General features: G+C 30.6%; 2 protein-coding genes across 8 annotated transcripts in view; one reads left to right on the forward strand and one right to left on the reverse strand.

Annotated features, from left to right (window-relative positions):
* LOC102673596 overlaps positions 1-5300 on the reverse strand; it is a 40531-nt gene extending 35231 nt beyond the window's left edge. For 2 of the 5 annotated variants that reach the window (XM_031509289.1, XM_031509286.1), the window contains exon 1: positions 795-1298. The gene's annotated coding sequence lies outside the window, so the exon portion shown is untranslated. Of the gene's footprint in view, positions 1-536; positions 573-794; positions 1305-5288 lie in introns of those variants that run through there. The other 3 variants (XM_031509285.1, XM_031509288.1, XM_031509287.1) reach the window with 3 other exon arrangements.
* LOC102674166 (peroxidasin-like) overlaps positions 1-8737 on the forward strand; it is a 290955-nt gene that overhangs the window by 176401 nt on the left and 105817 nt on the right. The gene's annotated exons all lie outside the window — the stretch shown is intronic.

The raw sequence follows: 8737 nt of genomic DNA on the forward strand, positions 1-8737 counted from the left end.
AAAATTTTCCTAGCAGAAGAGAAAGAAATTTACTTAGAGCAGTTAAGATCATTGGAAAGGTAGCGGAACATTTCAGGCACGGAGTTAAATTCAGTTTTTCAAAAATTAGTTTAGGGATCTCTCGTGAAGTTTAAAGTTTATGGGGACCCTGGTTCTCAGCCGAACGAATCGTGACTTCTTTAAATAATATCATTATTCTATTACACGATATGACATGATTTTTTTTATAGAAAGTGGATGAGAGAAGAAGGAGAGAGAAAGGAAATACAGGCTAATTCTCTAGAAGCTTACAAGTATTGATATCAAAGATCATTGTAACAATTAAATATATTAAATATATTAACAAAGACAATTAAATATTCTTTACTTCGTTATTTGTTCCATATATTCCCTTTCTATCATGCTTCTTGGCTTTTCAATTATAATGTTTCTCTAATGATTCAAAGATTTAACAAATTTTGAAACAGAAAAGAAAAGATGATAAATCATTAACGTGATGAAACATATTAATAAAGATTAACATACTTACAATATTTAAATTTTTCTTTTCTTGCTTACGAATACTCGAACACTGTAAAAGAAGAATATCGTATTATTTCTTTCATTCTTCACAACTATACACATACATTTAACTCTGATTAGATTTTTAAATCTCCACTTGTGTAAGCACAATACCATCACACCATATATATATTCACACGATTCTACTCCTCCCTACTAAGCTAAACGTTCCAATTCTGGTCTACGCGACGCAATTCATCCGCAATTCAAAGGGACAGTCATAAACCACTTACAAGCAAAATCGAACAATCGTCAAACTTGGGCGGCCACCACGTTACAAGCCAGAAAATTAACCACGGCTCGACTATGTGCAAACTGGACTCCCGTCCACGTCTCACTGGGCAAGCGGATGTACGAACGATGCCGGAGGGAGGAAGGACCCGGTTCGAGGATTCCGTCACGCCAATTTCCCTCGCCGCTAACCTCGTGTACTCGTTCCAAGCTGAACGTCAAATTTAGCGTCGCCCCAAAATAAACGGGTCGCTTTTACGCGGGACCGCAAAGGGTTAAAATAACTAGGTTACCGTAATTAGCAATTACGTTCGATGGCGCCCACGGTCGCTTTCTATGGCACGCTCACTCTCGTTACGCCTGCTGCCGGCCACAATAATCATCGATGTGGCGTTCTCCCGCTTTAATTATTATCGTCGTTATCTACGTCGTTGTAACGAAGCAGTTTGTTTACAGGCAAGACGTTGTGTTAGTGGGAAGAACGTTAGATGATTCATTCTATTTATGTATACTACTGATTCATAGTATTTATGTAGAAGGTACAGAAGGAACAGAAGAAATAACGAGGTGATTGGAAGATAAGTTAAGCTGTAAATAGTTTTAATGTTTACATGAAGCGAGACGAAGGAAGAGTGAGATAGACAGTTGAATATTGAAGTGTTTTTGGCCTTGGAAGGTGGCTATCTCATGAATATATTTAAATTCTGTAGGTATATTGTTCGTATAATAAGAGTTCATACAATTTTCCCCGGTAATTATAATTATACATTCGGTTGAAGGGGTTCATGCGAGAAGATTGCATGGAATAATCAAATGGATTTTATAAAACTAAAAATTAATTGATCAATTATGCAATTATTGTATATTTAAAATTATTTTTGAGTTTATTTTATGTAATGATTATATAAATAATACTTGCGATTAAAAATATTCTAAGAACTTGACATTTTATTTTATATGGTATTCAATATTTCTAATTTTTATATAATTTTGATTAGAGAATTTATTTTAATAACTTTTATTAATATTTAATTATTGTATTAATCTTTTTAATTTTAATAAATACTTGTAGATACACTATGTATTACAAATTATTATTGATATTTTGAAATTGCAATATTCTTTGATTGTAATGATATATTTGTTCCAATATTATTCTTGTGTTTTAAAACTTTTCTTTTTCATTGCATAAAAAATAAATTGTATTCATCTATGAAGAGCACATTGGTTTTCGTTATTGACATTTTTATTGTCAGAAGTACATGGCGATAGAATATTGGGTAATAGGAATGAAAATAAAAAAAAGCGATTTATTTTATTGTCATTTATCCATCGTGTTGTTTGGGATTTTATATCGAATGGTATTATTCATTGAAAACTTTTTGAATGGTTTCGATAGCACTAGTAATACGCCACAGAAAAATTGATTGCCAATCGACTACAATGAAAACCAATGAATTAAAAATACTCTAGTATAAATATAACATTCGCATATGCCTATCCTGCAAACGATGGATAAATTAATTTAAATAAGAAACCAATATTAAGAAAATATAAAAAAAGAAACAAATATTATCGACGTTTAAAACTTGATATATTCGATGACAGATGACACAACGTATACGTCATTCGATTTTTTATTCTATGAATTTTTCCAAAAAATGCGAAAAATGATAAAGAATTTTTAATATATTTGATTTCTCTTTCACATTTTCGATTTCGTGGCATTTTTTCTGTTTCATAATTGTTTTTTGTACTTATCAAAAATTAATGTCGGCCAGAAACTTTTCCATTTTTGGAATTGATTCTAAAAAAATAAAATAACGAATAATTGAAATATCGAAAAATATTATTTCATATATTTATCAGGAACTGCTAATACCTTAAAATGCAAGATAATAAGAATTTTTAAATGGCTCGTGAAAATAAAATATTGTATTGCACGAATCGTGAGTATTTAACGATGAAAAAGTAGCTGGAACTTCATCGAAAACTTACTAATCCACGTTTTCCTGCGACTGTGCCACTTTCGTTCAATTAAACATCGCGTTTAATTACTATTTCCTCGTATATCTCCGTGTATTCCTCCTCCTTTTATGCTTAGCCAGCTGGATGAATGCAATTAACCGAAGAATCTTTCATAGAACAAGCAAACCAGTAATTTTTCAGAATTTTATTAGAATGATAGATAAAACCGAAACTTCGAATTCTTTATTGGGAATGAGATTTCTACAGATTCTCACCCCTGAAAATTATAAATTGTGAATTAAAAAATTAAAGAAATTATAGAGATATTGAAAAAAAAATTTAAAGCGATTTTACCTCGATTTTCGAGGAATTGCGAATCGAAAGAAATTTAAATTTTCTTTTAAAGATATAATACCAAATTGGATATCTGGAAGAAGACTGAATTATATCTCCATCATTGGAAAATAATTCTCTTTAATATATCACGAAACAAACAAACAAACAAATAAAAAGAAAAAGTACAAAGAACTCACAATTTTATGGAACAACAATGGAATAACATTAAGATTAAATTTCTAAGGTCCATTTCTTGCCAAAGTTTCATCGTTTCTTCAAACGCAATTTTTCATTTGAATAAAAATTAATATCAAGCAAGCAGATTAATAATAAAAAAAACTCCATATCCGTTCGTCTCATCGAACAAATAACCATTTCGATTAATTGTTTACAGGATCATTTGCTAAGTAAGGATACATCCCCTGAAGATATTTTCCCATAAAACGCTTTTGAATGTTTGACGAGTATATATACACGTATAGATGATACTTATATGGAATACACACACACACACGAGGAAGTCGAAACAGGTAGAATGTCAGAGGCAGATATGTGGAAGAGATACGGAAAAGTTGAGCGCGTAAACTTGAAATTGGTTGCTGGCTGCGGTTTGTGGATGCTCGATAGGAATTCCTGATATGCTCTTGTTTCCCGTCGAACTTGTAGACTTCTCGCGCGCTCTGTCTTTTGTTCGCGTTACACATCCCCCTCCATTTCTTGTCGTTTCCTGGTATAACCAATTCCCTTTACATTCCTCCCTCCCCTTTTCTTCCTTATTTCCTTATCAGCAGGAAAGTTTCGACTTGAATTAATTTTAAACGTGACGATAAATATCACGTTTATCTTTTGACAAATGGCGGTGTGTATCAGTCTATGTCGTATCTGTCTGTATATTTGTTTGTGTTTTGTAATTGGATATCTTGGTAACGTAACGATAAATATCATATTTACCATGTGTTTGATTTATATTGACCAGCGATGTATTTGTATCTGTCATATGATATTATATCTCACACTCGATAAGTTTATATTTTTCTATAATTTTATTCCATTTATTTTCTATTTGTTATTCTATTTGTTTGATTGATGGTTAGTGTCATAATTTTTGTCTTATCACAATGGATTTATATTTTCTTGATCTAAATCTGTATTACTTTTGTTTGGTGCTGATTCGTTTTATTCTATGTCTGACTATAATTGGTGTACTTGCGAGTCTATACATTTGATTATCTTATTCTTGTCTGATCATGACTGGTCAGTATTACTTGTCTATTCATAAGGAAGCTATATTTTATTCTATTCTATTTGAATGATCAAGATTAATCAATACTTCTTGTCTGTCTACAATGAATCTATTATCTAACTTGATATTGTCTGAACACAACGAGCTTTTATCATTTATCCAATGGAATTCCAATTTGTAGATTATAAATATCATCCAAGTTTCTTTTAAGTTTAACAATAAATAATTGAGATATTCTTTCGTGTATTTCTTCTAATTTATTTGCAAGAAATATTCTCTTTCTCTTGTAATACGTGGACAGTTGTATCATCAGGCTGAGAGACATACTGATGTTGGATTTCATGCTCGAAGTACATATTCGTAATTACGCGTGGACATTTGGAACTCTGGCATGGTAAACGTGTGAATTACACTACACAGGTGTCTATCTGTTACCGGAACAACGTGTAATAAGCACGTGAAACTGTACTCGGGAGCGTGCTATTGTGAATATGAGACAATCCAATTGACATTTTATAGAAAATTACTAGTAGACAGATTGTCAGAATTAAAGTTGTAGAAATTAATAAATGGATCATTATCATATAAAAATAATAAGAATATAATTTATTCTTGTTTCTATTGTGAACTGTTTGTAAAATAAACAAGAATAATCAAATTTTCTATTAAATTTTTGAACTGTAATAATTTACAGTGAAAACTACCTGAACATATAAGAGAGAAATAAATAAGTGAAATCAGAAATAAAATAACAATTTAGAAGGAGATACAAAGATAGATAAAGGAAGAGGAAATATTAAAACGAGAAAAGAAATATAGATAAGTTGCAAAATGGATCAAGAGGAAATACAAACAGAGAAAAGAGAGAAGAAGTGGAAGATTGAAACTATGGAAAACGTGTGGCCCCTTATGAATTCATTCAGCTTCCTCGAGAATATCCTAATTTCACAAGTTTTGCTTTCATGTAAATTTACCTTTACCGTAGCTACACTTGCAATTATTAAAGATAAATTATGCTCCAAGAATATTTTCTCAATTTTCTGGCCGTTGGATATTGAAAAATTACAAGAATTCTACAATAAAGTAATCCAAATTCTGTAAAAAATATCACAAAAGTAAATTTTCAATTTTAAATAAATAATTCAAAAATCGTGCAAATTTTGAACAAAGAAATTAAAAAAATTCTTTCAAAAATATAATTTCGATAAATATAAAAGATTCACATCTCTTAGGAGAAATTGAAATATCGTAATTTGATTAAATCTCCATCAACTTTTTATCTTAATACACACTTCCAATTTATAGAACGAAATCTTCATAATATTCGAAATGTAACTCGTGAAATTCAATTCGATAGGAAATAAACGAGAGAAAATTCATCATCCATTGATATAAAAAAATCAATCGCGATAAAGATCCAATTTTCCTTCCAATAAACGATTATCCTACGCATACACGCGACCCCTTTTCTTTTCCACCAGTTATCCCGTATATAAATAGTCCAAGTTGCAACGGTAGTTTTTCCACCTTTTTCTTCGAGCACGCCCTTCTCGTTACTCTTCATTCAGTGGCCCTCCGCGTATAATAGGATAGAAAAGAAATGTAAAAGAAAACACTTTGTCGGGAAACACCGAACTTGAACAGTTGCGCACGACCTGTTCGTCTTCCGATGAATTCGTGGCCGAGGGAAGTCGGTGGCAAGTTGGTGTCCAACAAAAGGAAGCCACGAAAGTTGAGAGATGAGAGAGGTCGAGGAGAAACTATTCTCTTTTGTTACGCGGCGAAAGCTCCGGGGAATCGTATTTGAAAGGCGTATCGAAAAATCTGATGGTTTTGGCGTTGTATATGCGAGAAAAAGAGATGATTTGACGAACAGTGGAGATATTTTTTTTTTCAGTAGTAAATATTTTTGGTGATTAATATCGGAATAAATTTAACATCGAATAAGGGGCGAGCCAAGGGTTAGATTTATTATGCAAATGGGATTTCGATGGTGTTCTAATATAAATGTAAATTTATTTAATTTTAATATTAAAATGGGTAAAAGTAAATTATGATGTAGAGGATATTTTTTTATATTAATCAACTGTTAACAGACATTGATGCACCGAGGTTTGAATCTTCTTGAGGCAGTCGGTGAGAATTGAGAATTCAAGTACATCAAAGATGTTCGTTTTTCGTTACACCATCGAAATTGGAAGAACATAGATCTTTCAGGAGGGAAAATGATATATCTACACTTCAGTCGAGAGAGTTTCAAAAAGATGGATAGATCTGTTGCTCGAAGTTGTTGAATTATGTAAATCGTTGTGTCTATATCCTTGTAATCGAAAAATTGTTAATCGAAGATTTTTTCCTAATATTTTTTCCTATTCGATAATATAATTCGAGATTTTATTGATTTATTTTTAAATTGATGAAGTTTGTTTCAATTATTTCAATGTTCAATCCATTTAATGAGAAATCGATGCTCCTACCTGTTGCAATCCATTTGTCGAAGTGTTATAATCAATCTATTCATTTTTATAGAACTAATTCAAATGTTCAAATATATATAATATTATCCAAAATATCAATTGTCAAAAATATATTCATCACGATAAATTATTATTATACTGTGCAAATTATTCTATTTATATGACAATTGTATACATTTATCGTCCATTTATTGTGTAACAAAATAATAATAAAAATCGTCAAATGACACTTTGTCCAATTGTAAATTATCTGCGCGTAAATTGCAGAGCTACGATGTTAATGTAATTACGAAAGCGCACGAATCACGATAACTATGAAAGATATCATTGAAATAACTCGTTCATCGGGCCGACACGTATTTATCCGAGTAACTTTAATTCGGATACTGTTAAACGGCCATTATCAGCAAATTGGTCGACTATTCTACATGGCGGCCATGGTCAAAGAATTAAATGAAAATTGCTTTCAATTATTATTCCACGGCATCGTGTAAAGTTGGCTGAACGTACAAATTGAAACGCGTTTTCATTTGTGCCGAAAACACGGTTGAAAGCGGGGAAAACAAGGGCAACGGGATATTAGCTCCTTTTCCTCTGCAACATTTTCATAAAGCTGTTTGACATGTCAAACGATCAACGTCCAATTTCGTTTCTGTCAATGATTAAATTTACGATAATTTAGTGAAAAACAAGTTGAGAAGATATACATATACATTCATTCGAGATATGAAAATCAATGATACGATAATAATACGAAAAATAAAGAAGAGCGCAATATTTAATAATTTTTAATTATTCTTGAAAATAAATTCTTTTAGACAAAATGTTCATTATATATTATTACACAAATGTTATAAATGTTATTTTGTTAATTATATTGCTAATTAAATTGCAAAGTTGCAATCTTTTTATAATTTAAGTAACAAAGAAATAAAATGGAATTGGATAAATCAAGATCAGATCATTTTTGCTAATGATATTTGTGATGATTTAGAGAAAAAATATATTTTTTCAAGATGAGCAGGATAAAATGAAACGATGAAGAAGGGAAATATTTTCAAAAAAAATAAAGATAAGATGGAATTGAACTAGATAGATCGAGAATTTTAAAAGAATGATATAGCAAGTATATAGAATGATAAAACAAGTTTCCTTTATTTTCGTTTAATCACATCGAATACGAAAGCAACTCGTGTTCCAAACAAAATTGAAAATATAGAAAAAGTGATTTTCGTGAGATCTAATCGATTGTTTTGACCAGAATGTGGCCAGGTTAAATAGATTTCAACTTCACGAGGATCAGAGGCGAGCAGAGGTTACAAATAGAGTGCATAGGAAAAGAAATTTGGTTACACTTAATTGAAGTATCTCGTATCAAGTAGAAGGATTGGAGAAAGGAACAAAGGAGGACAAAGAGTACGAATAATACAGGATGATTCAAAGATAATATCTCAAAGATATTTACATTAAAATAATGTATGTTTTAATGGATGATTAGAAAAAATGCTCAAAGTATTTATGCAATAAATACTACCATAGTTATATTTATAAATTCCATGATGAAAATGAATTAAGATAGATCAGTTCAATCTTTTCAGATTTTCATTTTTTTAATTAAAATTAATTGTTTTGACATTATTCAATTGATAATAAAATTGCTTCTTTGTTTTTTTCTATGAAAATTGAGTAAGTGAAATAAAAGTTTTACGAATTTGGATAAAACGTTCCTCTAAATCTCTGTACATAGAGAATATTATATTCGAAAAATCCTCACAAAAGTTTTATTCTCAAATATATTCGCATTATTCGTTGAATAATTTTCCTAAAATATTGACACGTCATTTCTGAATCATCCTGTATAATCCACAGAAAAGAAGAAGTGGTGAGTGCTGTGGCAAAAAAAAAAAAAAAAAAAAAAAAA

This window comes from Apis dorsata, unplaced genomic scaffold (genome assembly GCF_000469605.1).
Source record: "Apis dorsata unplaced genomic scaffold, Apis dorsata 1.3 scaffold_135, whole genome shotgun sequence".
NCBI classification, from domain to species: domain Eukaryota; kingdom Metazoa; phylum Arthropoda; class Insecta; order Hymenoptera; family Apidae; genus Apis; species Apis dorsata.